The sequence below is a fragment of the Microtus oregoni genome, unplaced genomic scaffold (assembly GCF_018167655.1).
Source record: "Microtus oregoni isolate MIOR12 unplaced genomic scaffold, Mior012 000050F_ref0000143, whole genome shotgun sequence".
Taxonomy (NCBI): domain Eukaryota; kingdom Metazoa; phylum Chordata; class Mammalia; order Rodentia; family Cricetidae; genus Microtus; species Microtus oregoni.
In genome coordinates, this window is record NW_024543256.1 from 12,613,050 (window position 1) to 12,628,676 (window position 15,627).

The following is a 15,627-nucleotide window of genomic DNA, read 5'->3' on the forward strand; positions in this document are numbered from 1 at the left end:
GTAATTATTTCAGGGCATAAGCTAAGCTAGCCGAGCAGGCGGCTGGGGTGTTGGGGACGCAGCCCCACCGCCGCTCTTATTACTACACACCTCCAACCAATGATCTAAAATGAAATGACATTTGTGCCCTGGCACTGCTGCAGCATGCATTGGTAGTCCATATATGTCAGTTCTGTTGAACTTGTCCATATTGGTTCTCATGGTCTAAGTTGATGAGGATGACCAGGTCTCTTCCTCAAGAGGGGCACTAGATTTCATTACAGATGATTGTGAGTCACCATGTGGTTGATGGGAATTGAACTCAGGACCTTTAGAAGAGCAGGCAGTGCTCTTAACCACTAAGCCATCTGGTCTGACTCCTAAAGTTTCAAGAACCACCCACACAACCACCTGGGAGAATAAGCAGTCTAATATAGAAGGCTGCCAGATTCAAATTAGAACTACAATGCAGATTTTCTTGACACTCATGAGACAAACTTGGAGAGGACCTCGATCTTTTGGGGAGACTGTTGAAAGGCATAGTTACACAAGACTCCAGTTTTCCTCCCTACTTCCGGAGACCTAGGTCAGAACTTCAATATTGCTCAAAGGAATAAATTACACGTGGCTTAAAAATGACTCTTACAACTGGGTGGTGGTGGTGCACACCAGTACTCGGGAGGCAGAGTTTGAGGCCAGCCTGGTGTACAAGATCTGGTTCCAGAGCTACGGAGAAACCCTGTCTCAAAAAACAAACAAACAAACAAAAAATCTCCTCCAAGCCTGAGTGTGACGTCTTCTGTAACTTGATATCTTCTACAAACGTCACCAGGTTACATGGTATTTTGCCATCATTACTGTTACTAGTACTTGTTTAACCCTATGGACTTCATTGAGTAAACTTACCTGCAAATCTGAAACTAATGAGATGAACATTCTGGGACTTCCAAAACCTTCAAGGGGCCGGGCGGTGGTGGCGCACGCCTTTAATCCCAGCACTCGGGAGGCAGAGGCTGGCGGATCTCTGTGAGTTCAAGACCAGCCTGGTCTACAGAGCTAGTTCCAGGACAGGCTCCAAAGACACAGAGAAACCCTGTCTCGAAAAACCAAAAAAAAAAAAAAAAAAAACCTTCAAGGGTACCCTTGACAACGTTTTCCCATGCCATATGTCTTTATCAAATGTACAGAAGACATTTTGACAGAATTTAGTTGAGACATTTCCTTTTACTTGATGGCACTTGAATGAACATGAGCATTCAAGGGATCTAGCCAAGATGAAGTTTATCTGGTAAAATATTTATCTTGGCTTTAGCAAGGCATATACAGAGAAATAGTAGATAATGTGCACATCCTTATATTATACTATCCAGGTCCCTGTGCTAAATAACTCAAAATACGGGCCGAAAGAACCAGAAGTCATAGCATAATCACCTACCCAAAGTGTTAGGCAGCAAAGACGGAAAATGAAAGGGACAACTTCTTTGAAATAGAGAACTGTAATCAGTCTTTGGAAAATCATTCCAAATCTAAAGGGTAGCCAATAAACACTTTATTTTAAAATTGGTAGATATATTTTGACAAATTTGATCACAATTATGAAACTTTATATGACATTAATAATAATAAATTATACAGGTGAAGGATATTTTCAAATGTACCACAAACAAAAATAAGTCTAAATCAATTATACTAAAGATTGAACTTCCTTACCATTCTGTGTAAAGAAATTACTGTAATGTAAAGAAAACCGCTGCAATAAAGCATAAATATAACTATATTTCATGCAGTTAATCCATGAAAACATTGTTGATTTTTCCAGATTTTGTAATGATTGTAACATTTATCAGCTTTTAAAATTATGTAGTGTTTATGTACATAAATATATATGTTTGTATGTTCAAACTTAGATATATAATACGTATTTATCCTAAAATAGTTTCACATACAATTTCATAATTCAAATTTTCAATTATTTTTGGTAATTGTATTTCCCTTCAAATTGTATGGATTAGGAATCCACAAAACTCAAACTGGTACATATACATGAATTCTATAACCTAAGCCTCATGATATTCCTGTTATACTTGAAATATTAGAGAAATATACTTCACTTATTCAGTTTTTTAGCAAAGTAATATTAGAGTTTAGTATTTTTGTGAATTTTGCAAGTAAGTTCTGTTAACACAGCAGGAACATCAAAGACAAACCAATTCTTCATTTTATAGAAAATGTGTTCTAAATAAGCTGCTATATTGATACATTGTCATTATCTTGTATAATACAAATAAAAATGGGCAAACAGTTTTGGAGTACATTACAGGAATTTTTCTTCAACTTAATTTCTATTTCATTGCTGTAGTTTTCCCTCTCTATAAAATGAAGTAATGGGATCAATTCCCTTGCAAGCCTGGATATCTTTCTGTTCTCTCTGTGACCTGCAAGGGTCCTAGCATGAGCGAGAAACAGTTCTTGGGAAGGCTTACTTATTTTTAACATGATCTTATTTTATCTCTTTTGGGTGAACATATTCTGAGCATACACTTGATCCTTTTTATCCTATTCTCTAGGTCAGTGCTTATATTTTTTTTTAGGTTTTCAAATTACAGCATGTCGATGGGAACAGATCCTTAGCCATCATTTTCCGCTTTCTATGTAGAAGGGAATAGGTGACTCCTTTCAAATGTGTTAAAGCAGCCACTGAATTTCTCTCGAAGCAACAACAGCAGTGTGTGTGCGCGTGTGCATTGCGCATGTGCACTTTATATTTTGTAGGATTTCTACAGAGGTTTTTTTTTTTTTCCCTCAGTAGCAGTACCTCCCACTTCCCATTCCTTGTGGAACAGTTGGTGTTGATAAGAACAATCAAAGTCTCCCAAGGTTATAGAGGACAATAAAAGCTATACATATATGCATGTAACAACAATTAGTGAAAAAAGAAGTCATGAATTTGAAGGATCAAGGAGGGGTACCTAGGAAGATTTAGGAGGAGGAAAGGGAAGGGGAAATGATGCAATTTTATTATAATTTTAAATATAAAAGAAAAATGTCAAACATTGGCATATAAATTGGAGTGGGCTTGGTTCAGAGAGAGTCCCTTTCCTGCACGGCTCTAATAGCCATCACTGTATTCAGAGAAAAATGAGTGCTAATGTCAGTTTCTTACAGTAATTTTACAGGGAGCTAAATATGAACCTGAGGCAAGAGAGAGATACTTGGAACCTTGGATTATTAGAAATAATGGAGTCACATAGCCACCCCATTCCTCATGTTTTGGCAGAATTGTAGACATGATCTGATTTTCTCCAAATGTGTACATGGTAAAAAAAAGTTTTCCTAAATGACTAACTTATTCCTCAAGATTCAAATCATAGAACTTATTTACCTTATTCAGTACAGCTGTCTCTTGTTTCCCAGGCAAAAGCATTTGACGTTAGTAAAAATGGCTTAAATCACCGGGGCTTTACAATGAGATTTTCCTAGCGGGTTCTCATAACTACAACATCCTAGCTTGTAAAAGCAAAGCCCACTTCATTTTTGTTTCTAACAGCTCATTAAAAGAGAAGATGTGTGAGAATGATCAAATTTACTATTTCAGTATCCCTTTGATTTATTAGTGAGCTAGGACTTGTTTCTCAGTATCTTATCAATAACAGTATTTATCATCTTATTACTTCTGCCACTGAAAGTATAAAAATGTTTGCTTCATGATCATGTTGATTTGATTTGGAAATGAAAGGCTGAGTGTTTTAATCCCACCCATACATAAGCCTGACTAAATGTAAAAGTACCTAGTTGTCCTTCACAACACGCCCTCCCCTCCTCACTTGGGTTCAGGTTACCTACCAATACTGAACTTTCTGTCCTGGAACCCTGGCAATGTTTCCTACCAGATTCCATGTCCTGTCAAGGGACTCAATAAGGAAAGACCACAAAAATGAATTCAAGTCTGTGTAATAGATATAATTTACCGCCCTATGTATCACAGGAGTTTTTGAATTTAATAGGAGGCATCTGGAAACATAATAACTTGTGGTAGATATTACAATAGACGTGTAGGTACAATGCAAGACAGCTGGGTTTACATGATGGATGAAGGGTGTGGAACAGCAGGGGTACATTTTGAATCTTTTACTATGAATTACACAGAAAGTGTGTGAAAAATGTGCCTAATCTTTGAGAAAATTCATACACAAATCCTAAATTTACTTATTTAAGTTTTCGTCATAACAACAACAATAATAATCCCATTCTTAAAACAACCAGGAATAATTGATATGTTTTATTAGTTTGCTGCATTTGGATTCCTGCAATTTCTCCTGTGTAGTAACTGTTTCAAAATGTGTTTGTCATGCCAGTGTCTATCAAGATGATTGCTTCACTGCAGCTTTATCTTGGTGTTCCAAGCCAAGGAAGACCGGCTGCTTCCAGGATAGATGGCCTACCTACTTGCAGGGTAGAGCAAGTGTTGTTAATTAGCTCTCTCTCACTATAACTGTTCCTCCCAATACCAATTCATTTCATCATTTTAAGAGTATCTTCAAAGCTTTCAAACAAACAAAAAAAGAAAAGAAAAGAAAACCCGCACCTCTAATTTTCATATCATTGTTGTATACGTAACAAAATGTTGTTGACAATGGTTGTTTGCTTTTTGTTTTCTTTTGCTATATTTTCTTATTTTCTGGATTTTATTCTTAGATTGCAAGAGTGACCTCTAGTGTAAAACATCTGTATAGTTATACAAGCTTCAAGGCCTCTTACCCAGCCTTAGTTTCCTCAGGTTATGGGAAATGTGACAAACGAGACTTTTACAAATGTGAGCCATCATTATTTAAAAACAACGTTGCGTTTATCCTTAATAGTCCTCATATATTTGATCCCTAAATCTTGGTTACCAAAGAGAAGTTTCATTCTTGGGATTTTGAGATAGAAAGGAAAGGCATTTCCACAAATGCCCTTGTAGGAGCCTAGAAATAAATTATTATATTCTTTATGACCTGGATGTATTTGATTGCTGAAAAGTCTTCTACAACTCTCTTGTTGCCCCTGGTGTTCTTCTTGTGAGTAATTAGTGTGTGCATTCACCTGTTCTCTTTCTTCTCCAGAGAAAGGGAGTTTTCCTTCCCAGTATGCGTGTAGACACAGCGTGTAAAGAACACACTGTATTCTTCATGGATAAAATTAGACTGAAGTATATGCCCTGCCCTCATACAAGGTCAAACAGAAAATCTGCAGTATGGTCCACAGCATTACTTATTCCCCATGTGATGTTGAATGAGACTTTGACCTTACTGTCAAGGCCAGCTCCTCACATTAGCATAAACTTGTAACATATACAAAACACTTTCATTCAGATCCTTCTACTTTTCCCACTGACTAGCTTTAGAAAGTGGGTAGTTTTAATCTGATCTCAATGATTAAAAATATAGGACCCAGTGAGATGGGATGGCCTGCCCAATGTAAAACACATTTTAAAAAATGGGAAAGTTATAGCATGTTGGATTCCAATCAGAGTGTATATTTTCATACAACTGTTTCTGAATCCAATGGTCAAACTCTGCCAAAACAATATATAAACTTTTTAAAAAATCTGCTAACATGCATATTTCTAGGGAAAAATGATGATCTGGTTGTAAGGATCAAAGATTTTATGGATATCAAATACAGTCCAGTTTTTAACACAGAGGAAGAATGTGGACAGATGAGGAAAACCATCCTAAGTTAAGAGAAATCAGGGGAATGGAAAAATGTGGAAGCAGTCCAATTTTCCCAAGTGTGGGAAAATCTTGGGAAATAATGTACTGAAAGAAAGTTGAGAACAAAAAATCCAGTTCCCAAACAGCACTACTGACGATGCGGCTGGGTAACTCTTTCTGTGCACTATAAGGTATTTAGTAGCACACTCAACAGATACCAAAAATGTACTCTCCTTCAACTATGACAACATAGAAATGTCTCCACATATTACCCAGTGTTTCTACTACGATAAAATCCCTGCCCAGCCCCCAACACCATTAAAACCACTTAAATAATTAGATTTTGGAAACTATCCATATTTTAAAGTAGATATGTACCATGAATATCTCCATGCTTAGAGAAGACAAAACTAGCCAAAACATAGAGAATAAATTGAAAGGCAGGAATGATTAAAAAGAAAGAAAAATATAAACCCTATCGGGAGGCTATGGCAGTGGCTTTTGGGTGTGAGCCAAAAATGGCTTCTATATGGGAAAGATCGTTAAAGTTAGAGATAAGGCTCTGGGAGTGTGTTGGAAACTTTGCCAACTGTTAGCATTTATTAGAAGGGTCACTTTTAATGCTGCGCTTCCCTTCCAAATTTTTGATCTAGAATTAGAAGGTGAGACATGATGATCTCAAAGTCCCATTCTAGCTCCATTTGCGACAGATGTAAAAATACCCTCACTAACTTAAACCACATTCATTATTCTCCATTCTAAAAGTAAAGCAATTGAAAATCAAATGGGTACTACTTTGTGTAATGATTTGACATCTCAGATTAAGTTCAATACAAAAGTAAATCATAAATAACTAACATATACATTGTGCAATATATCTTATTTTTAAAATTACCTGTAGTAATTTAAAGTGTAGCCTCACATGTGCAATTGCTTATGTGTGGAGGTCAAAGAACAAATTGGAGGAACCACTTCTCTCTTCCCACTGTGTGGATCTCAGTGATCAAACTCACATCGGAAGTCTTGATAGCAATCACCGAGTCATCTAGCCAGCCCCATGTGATGCACGTTAAAGGCATGTGACTGTATCTCTTTCCAATATAAATAATAGATGAAGTGTTACACAGGAGAGGTACTGAAAGCCTACTTTAGGAAAATGTGCCATTAGGCTTTGCAAAGACTGTTGACAAACATTAACTACAGTATTAATTGTGCAATCTGCCATGGACTTTATTTTGCTCTTTTTAAAAACAAAACACAGTATTTATGCTAGATTTTCCTAATATTTGAGAAAATTATAATCAATTCTCATCAACTCAAATGCTAGTAGGAATATAATTAGTTTGTTCACTGTAGAGATTAGTATTAAGTTTCCTCAAAAGAATAAAAACAGAACTCCTATATGACCCAATCATACTACTCTTTAGAATGGACTCTTGGTCAGTGTATTACAGAGGTAAGTCCGTACCTATGTTCATCGCTACGCTGTTTACAATAGCAAATTATAAAATCAGCTTAGGTATCCATCACAAAAAGAAATTATGAAGAATACATGGTATATATACACATATGAAGACAATGGAGTTGTATTTGGTCATGAAAAAGAATGAAATCATGTCATTGCAGGGAAATAGCTGCAAATGGTATCATCACAGCAAGTGAAATGTGCCAAGCTCAGAAAGATGAATGTTGTGTGATTACTCTGATTTGTGGCTCATAGATTTTTTTATAGATGCATAGGAGCATTTATACATACATGCACAGCATAAATGCAGGAGCATTTATACATACATGCACAACCTAAATGCAAGAGCATTTATACATACATGCACAACATAAACGCAGGAGCATTAATACATACATGCACAACATAAATGCATGAGAGAACCTGTTTGTGTCAACAAAGGCAACTACAAGAAAAAGAAGGAAGAGATGGAAGTATAGGAGCTAAAAGTAGTAAAACTACTCAATATTCTTAAGTGAAAATGTACTTATGAAGCTTTTCACTATGTACAATGAATATATTCCATGAAATTTTTGCTTTTTAGTATTTGTAATTGCTCTACGCATAGGCTGACTTGTTTTTCAAGTACATCTTTAACAAGTAAACTGGAGGCTTTGGCAATTAGTGAGATGTTTATATGCAAATTATTGCACTGAACAACTTAAAATAAATATTTTAGAGTTTTTAAATATTAAATATACACATTAAAATTGTATCTATACTACTTTTTAAACCTTAGTGACCTTTGTTCTCATTTCTAGTGTTAAGGTTTTATAATATGCCATACAAATAAGCGTAAGATCTGCGGGAATAGTTTTCTGCTGACCTGTTTCTTGGGAAGTTCTCTGTTACCCTATCTTCAGCTCATCAGCAGAGGTATGTACATAGCAGATACTTGAGACAAATCCCAAGGTATGTGCACACTGCATTGTACATGTATTCAGTCTACAGAGAATAGGCCAGAGACAGCTATAATTAATTGAGGGAAAAAGCACCATGCTACCCCCAAAATGAAATAAACAGATAGATGATAGAAAGGAAGTTAGGTACGCAGGTAGCTATGGAGCTTCCTTGATAGACAGAAGATAAATATAGAGAAAAATTAAAAATATGTAAACTAGCACCTGAAATCAGGAGCCAAAAGTGGTAGAAGACAGGGCATGGATTGCAGGGAAAGGAATGGGAAGTAGACTTGATCAAAACACATTATACACATGTGTGAAATTCTCAAGCAATAAAAATATTAAAAATACACAAACAATAAACATGCATGTGGAAGACATGTAAATATGTGTCTCTGTCTACATATGAGCCAGAGGAAAACAACACCAAGAGCTATTATTTAGGAATTAGCTCGACTTTACTTTCTTGTCTCTGCCAAGTTACCATACTATTTTTCTTTCTTTAATTCGTGAACAGACCAAAAGTGGAAATAATGGCCACATCTGTTTGGCTTCCTTAAAAATATTTGAGGACCAGAAGAACAGCTATGAACACAAGGTCCAATCATACCCCAAATGTATAATTCAAGGTTTTAAACAATGAAGACTTTCCCTTCTAGTATAGATATTTCTGGGTGACTTTATCAGATAGTTTTGAAATGTAAAAGACAACATCTGGAATGATGCATGTATTATTGTCCAGAAAAACAATGTGGGTAAAGGGGAGAAATGTGAAACATAAACTACAGAAAGAAGAGACAAGATGTTCTAAGAAAATACTTGTTGAGAAAAAGAAGTACAACAGACTGTTTTACTTGGAATCCAACTCCTGTCTTTATAGAAATACAGGAAGGAAATTCTTCACAGAGTTAGGGAGGTCTGAGACTAGTCCTTGGTAGGTAAGAATGGAATATGTTTGCATAATTACGAGGGATAAGGAGAAAAGAGGAGAGCACCCCAATGCAAAGCAGATGACTGTACTCTTTTCCTTCAGATCCTAAGAAAGTGATCATAGAAAATAAATGAACCCAAATCCCTGAGCACCATCTGCATTCAAAGCATAATATGAAACTGGGCAAGGTGGCTCACTCAAGTGTGGTAGCACACGGGGCTGTCAGAGTTTAAGAGCACTGATGCACTTCCAGAGGTCCTGAGTTCAATTCCCAGCAACCACATGGTGGCTCACAACCATCTGTTATGAGATTTGGTGTCCTCTTCTGGCCTGCAGGGATACATGCAGGCAGATGCTGTGTACGTACATAATTAATAAATAAATCTTTAAAAAAAGTGTGGTAGCACAGGCACACTCTTAATCCCAGCACTCAGGAGGCAGAAGCAAGTGGATCTCTGTGAGTTCTAGGCCAGCGTGGTCTACAGAGCGAGTTCCAGGACAGATATAACTACATAGTGAGACACTGTCTTAAAAAAAATAGTTAATGAATAAATAAATAAATGTGGAAATAGATATGAATATATCATTATATCATTATAAAACCCATTATTTTGTATGTTAGCCAAAAAAAGGTTGAAGTAAATAAGATTGATTTGAAACAACCATACTTTCATTTATTCACGCTGATATGCTTTAGAATATCACTAAATTAGAAGTGTTCCAGTCAGCTAACGAAGCCTGATATGTACCTAGCACTGTGCTGGCTACTCCAGAAGATTTCAGAGAAAACCAAGCTCTGTAGCCTCAGGGAGTTCCATGTCTGCTCTCCTTAAAAACAAAATGCACGTCATAGTTGTGTAATTCTGACATTCATTGATTTTTTTAAAAAAATAATGGTGTTTCCAGGGCACTCAAATTTATAAATCTGTTGTATTTGAACAGAGTTATGCCGGAAATTACTGAAGGAGAGTTCATTTATTTGCCAAACAGTTAGAAAAGACTCCCAGTATTTTGTTTTTGGTTTGGTTTTGGTTTTTGTTTGTTTGTTTTGTTTTGTTTTTGTCTCTGCCTTTCCTGGGTCAGTGTTAAATTTTTTTTTTAAAGTTTAGAAATACACATATGTTATCAGAGCTACGTGAAACCTCTTCCTTGGAGGCAACCTTTCCTCTGGAACCAAGGCTTCCACTTTCCCCTTCCTTCATAATTCCTATGGAAAACACGAATGCTTTGGACTCTGTTTTTATCAGCACTGACATAAGCAAAAGTAGGAACACAGTGTCTTTACACTATCTCCTCTCCCATCAGCACGGTCATGCAGGGACTTTTGCGTCACTATCTGGACTCCTAACTACAGAGGTTATTTGCCATTTTTTAACTGAAATATTACTTCCAAAAGGTTTGCCCATTTCCTTATGTACAGCTTCTTTCTTAGCCCACTTTGTAATGGTGTTTGAATGCCTTTCTAGTAGGTGGCCACGAACACAAGGCAGAGAGCCAATCCATGCACACCTTGACCAGGTTCCAGCCCAAATGCATGAAGAAAAAAGCCTTCATTTTCTGAGGGGAGTATTTAAGGGAACTCATTTTTGAGTGTCTGTTTAACTTGAGAACTGTTTGGAGAAAACTTGCTTTTAATCAGGCTTTTGACTCCTGAAAGTTAAAGAAAGGATGTGCGGAGAATGGGCTGGAGTGAAGGAATGTTGAGGTCGCCTTGGCTCCTGTCAAACGGAGAAGAGGGTGTGACAGAAACAATCAGCTCTGAGACTTTATTTCCCAAACTAGGTCCCCCCTGATATTCTACCCGTACAACAGTCTCACTGTGGGACATTGGGAGTAGTACAAGGGATGGTCCTGCACCAAGGAGACTAGCAAAACGTTCTGAAGGTTTTACCCACATACATGAAAATAAAACCAGTGCCCCCCCATACCATAAAACTGTCTTTGATAAAGAGTCCTTCATGACACCAAAATTATTGGAAGCATAGATGACTGTGATTTTTTTTTTTGAATTATAGCTGATGAACACCAGGAAAGGGTTTTCCACACAGGGCGTACTTGCTATATGTTTATTCAAATGAAGTGGCATGTTTGTGGAGCAAGACAGAATAACCCTATAAAACTGAAACTAGAAACCTCCTCGCAAGATGCTTAGAAAGCAAGTAATGCTATAATTGGGAAGTTACCGAATAGGAAAAAATTATAAGCACTACTTTATAGTAAAAGTTGATAGTTTATAGACACTGAAAAAGAAATGCAGAGAAGAAATGCAGAATATAGGGCTAGATCCAGAAGATAGGATGAGACAAACATATTCCCTGTGGATCTGGGAGAATTTTAGATGCAGAAAGTGCAAGATTATTGGACAGCTACTTTGGGAACTGAGTGGATTAATTTATAATGAAGAATTTTAGGAAGCTCTGCTGTGTGAAACAATTCTTATTGCTTAGCAGTTGTGTTATTCCTTGTATTAGCCCACTAAATATGCACATTAATTTTCAAGGAAAAATGTCTATTTCATGAAATACTTTGAAATTACACCTTTGAATCTGCAGCTCATGGTTTCAAATAACTGGGCCTTATTTTATGAAATCACACAATGGTTTTCATCATAGAAGGTACAAAGAATTAGACAAGGAAACAATGCTAATTGTCTAGATTCCTTTCCATAATGATGCTCTGGAGCAGAGGCCTAAAGAGAACATAGCTTCTTGTATGTGGTGATATAACTAATAACTCACTTTAAATCCCTGTTTCCGTACCTTACATAAATCGCCTTCTGTTGCCAAGAAGAAAACTCATCAGTTGAACCTTTTCCATGAGCAGAGTGTATCTTTTCTAATATGCCTTTCTGGATCCATTGGCCTCTCTTCTGTCCTCTAGAATTATTGACCATAGGGAAGGAAATATTCCATACGCATGGGACATTTCCAGGCAAACTCTAAAATGCAAACAAAAAGACATAGAGGCCATTCTACAGTTAGCATTACCTAAACACAGCAGTATGGTTTGGATGATTTGCACAAGCATATAACAGTGACATCCACCTCCTGTCACCTGCTTCATTTGTGACCTTGCTATGAGGGAACTTTTTCAAGGACAAAAACACAGATAACATCTATTTTCTTCTCTTCTCTTTTCTTTCTCCCTCCTTCCTCATCAAAATGGTAAGGTGTGAGGGATAAGCAAATGCTCTCATTTGGACATGATGTAGCCCTTGTAATAGTAAACTTATTGATGCTACAATAGCCTGTACAAGGCCTGCATAAGCTTGGGCCTCTGGACATTCAGTCATGGGTGGAGAAAAACCTCATGGGGCCCTGCTCTTCCCTGGGGAACTATTGACTGCTGATATATTCTTGGGAAAGCGAATCATTATCTTTAGTAGTATCACCACTAGTGGTTTCTCCATGCTTCATTGGATAACTCCAATCCCAGATTCAAGGGGACAATCTTGTTTAAACGACATAGGTCATAAATAAAAGCAAACCAGAAAGAGGAAGATTTGTGGGAAGGAAGGGTGAACAGAAGTAGAATGAGAGTAAGAGAAGTTAGAGGCTAAGTGTGATTAGAGTATATTTTATTCATTTGTGAAGTTGTCTAATAAGCTTAATATTTAGGATTAAGTAAATAAATACTTTTTTTAAAAAGCATAAATGAAAGAAAGAAATATCATGAACTGCAAGGCACTGACTTGCCACTATTCTTACCTTGCCTTATGCCAAAGTGGATTTGTCATAACTTACAAGACAAATTTAGCTCAACAAAACAAACTCAATTAAAATAAATAGAATTAAGAAAATTAAGCTATGCTTTTTAAAATCAAGCAGATACTATTACAGTATGCTTACTATACCTTGCTAGTCACTGTAAAGAAAAAGTGTGAGAACTGACTTCTGAAACTCGTCCTCTGCCCTTCACACATGTGCTATTGCATATGCATACACACACACACACACACACACACACAAGAAATGAATGCATGTAAAAAGAAGATATGGGTCAACCTTTAAAGAATATAACATTTACTTGGGAAGAAGAAACATGTATTTGTAAAAATGCAACAGAGAAGAGTGGTTATGATCTTTGACTCTCCAATCTGTCTGATTGGCTATAATCTTTGACTCTCCAATCTGTCTGATTATAAGTATCAGCTAAATGATATTTATGATTTTGAACAAATTGTTTAACCTTTTTCCTACATCTGTATGCTTATTGTGAGCTGATGATAATAATGCCTTAATACCAACTTTATGTGAGAATTAAAATGTACTGAACATACTAAGTACTTTGCTTATTCTTGTTGCAATAATCCTATAAATTAGAGCATATCTCAGCTTTTAACCCCTGTGGCCATATGAAAACAGAATGTAGAAGAAAGGAGAGGTGAGTGTACACTAGGTAAGATAGATGAAAAGGGAGCTTGATTTTGGTGTCTATGAATTTAAGTTGGCATTTGGTAAAGGGTGAAGTAATGCCAATCAAGTAGGCTATAAATGAGAGCATACTTAATACTGAGACTACAGGTATTTGTGGTGAGAGGAAATTCAGAGGCCAAAAGATCTATTACAGAACTTCAGAAAATCAATAAAGTCGCCAAAATCTGATCTGTAGTCTGTGGACAGCTTTATATTTCATTTTCTCAACTGGACATTAAACCTTGATATTTCCATTTTCTGAAGGATCAGAGGATCTTTGCGGGATTATTTTAAGCATTATTTTTTCCAAAGATAGTCTGCAGACAGCAAGTGAGAGGCTTCAAAGTGAATGGTACCCGTGTTAAACCCTTGGCATATTGGATTCTGTTTTTATTTTTTGAAGATTCTTTGAAGGTTCCCATAGCCACAATTTAGATCACACCATAATGTCTAGAAAAACCACAGCGGTCTTTTCTGCAGCCGCCGTCTAAGCCCCGAGTCAGTCTTCAGCTACGCAGTAAGAAACGCTGCAGTAGGGATGTGTTTCTCCCCAAACTTGTACAGTGGGATTTGACTAGCAAGATTTTTGTAGTACCAGGAATTGTTATCTTATCAGTAAGGGATTCAAACCTATTTTTGATGATGCAGAGGGCAAACAGAAAAAAAAAACAAATTTCAATTTTCAATCAAGTGTTTTCAAATGACAAAAGTAACTTCTTTCAAAAGTCATGGTGATCCAGTGTTCTGTGTTTACTGCTGTTCTGTATAGACTGACTTTGCTACTAACCTAGATTTCTAAATCCGTATGAGAAATTTTAAAATGTGATGTCCTGTTATCTCAAAGCAAGCAAAGTGGTCTGACTTTTTCCCTCCACTTAGCATAATATAAAAAATAATGGGTATTTAATTTTGAACTATTAATTCAGTCCAAATGAATTCTTTTGGAACTCTACATCTTCTTGAATGCACACTCACAGAGGACCTGCATCATTCAACTCTCCTGACATCTCATTTTGCTGTGAATGAGTTGGACTCATAAGTCCATAATAAGCTAATATCCAAGGACTTTATCTTCTCCCCTACCCCAGAGAACTTAAAAAATCCCTCTGTCAAGCTGAGATCTAGAGAGCACTGGGTCAAGGAAAGCAGGCCATAAGCCAAGATCATCAGAGGCAATATAAGCACCAAGGAGCCAGAGGCTAGAAACAGGGTTCAAGGCAAAGTAGTGCTAATAGGCAGGAAGCCCACTCTGAAAGAAACAGTCTGAGTAGGGAATATAGAGGAATTGAGAGTCCAGAGACAGCAGGCAAGCAAAACAACACACCATGGTCCTGGGACCTTCAACTAATCAGCAAGTGCTTTTTCTAGATGGGTGGAAGTGGAGTGAAATAGTTCGTCACACCTTTCAAAGTCTAAAACATATTATTCTAGAAAAATCGTGTAAAGTTTGAAAAAGTTAGACTTGGAAGAAAGTTTAGAGAATTTCTTAATTGTCTATCAGTTTTTAGAAGAAAATAACTGAAGCTCGTTGAGAGAGTGGAGTTATTTAAAAAAAAAAAAACAGCAACATGGTGGGAAGGCTGAAGCCACAGATTCAGTGTTCTGACTGCACTACCCATTCCATAACCTTGTGCCTCACCTCTGCAAAGAGACTTTGGATGGCAGATATGACTGAGAGCACAGGATATTTACGGAGCCCACAGGTCTTTAGTCTGAGGAGAATGGAGGAAAGAAAACTACGCTAAGTTATGGACATGTTGGGTAGTTAAAATGGAGGTTCTGGTCATTCACCCTAGAACAAGAGAAACTTATCGGGATTGAGGCTACTTGGCAATTCATCAAGTCAATTCATCTAAACACTTCATTCTCTGCGTGGCATCACAACATTTGTCACACTGAATCAACTGTGGACCAGTGTCAGCTCATCACTTGAAACTGTGAAAACTGTTCTTTCTCATATTACTTTGAAACCAATGCTGTTCTACTTCCCTATAGTATAGGCAAGTAACTATTCCCTTGTTCTTTGTTATCCTCAAAAAGGATTTCTTAAACATATAGATGCATGCACGAATGTGCACAAACACACACATACACATGTACACACAAATAGAAAGTTTAAGGCACCCGCTATGTGCTCTGTACCTGGTCCCTCCCTCCTCTTTGTCTCTGTCCCATTCTCTCCACACTCCTCCTTCTCTTGCTA

The 15,627-nt window shown here is 36.9% G+C and overlaps 1 protein-coding gene and 1 pseudogene across 1 annotated transcript in view; one reads left to right on the plus strand and one right to left on the minus strand.

Annotated features, from left to right (window-relative positions):
• LOC121437061 overlaps positions 1-7,150 on the minus strand; it is a 42,089-nt pseudogene extending 34,939 nt beyond the window's left edge.
• Positions 1-15,627, plus strand: part of LOC121437110 (X-linked interleukin-1 receptor accessory protein-like 2) — a 573,807-nt gene that overhangs the window by 517,061 nt on the left and 41,119 nt on the right. The gene's annotated exons all lie outside the window — the stretch shown is intronic.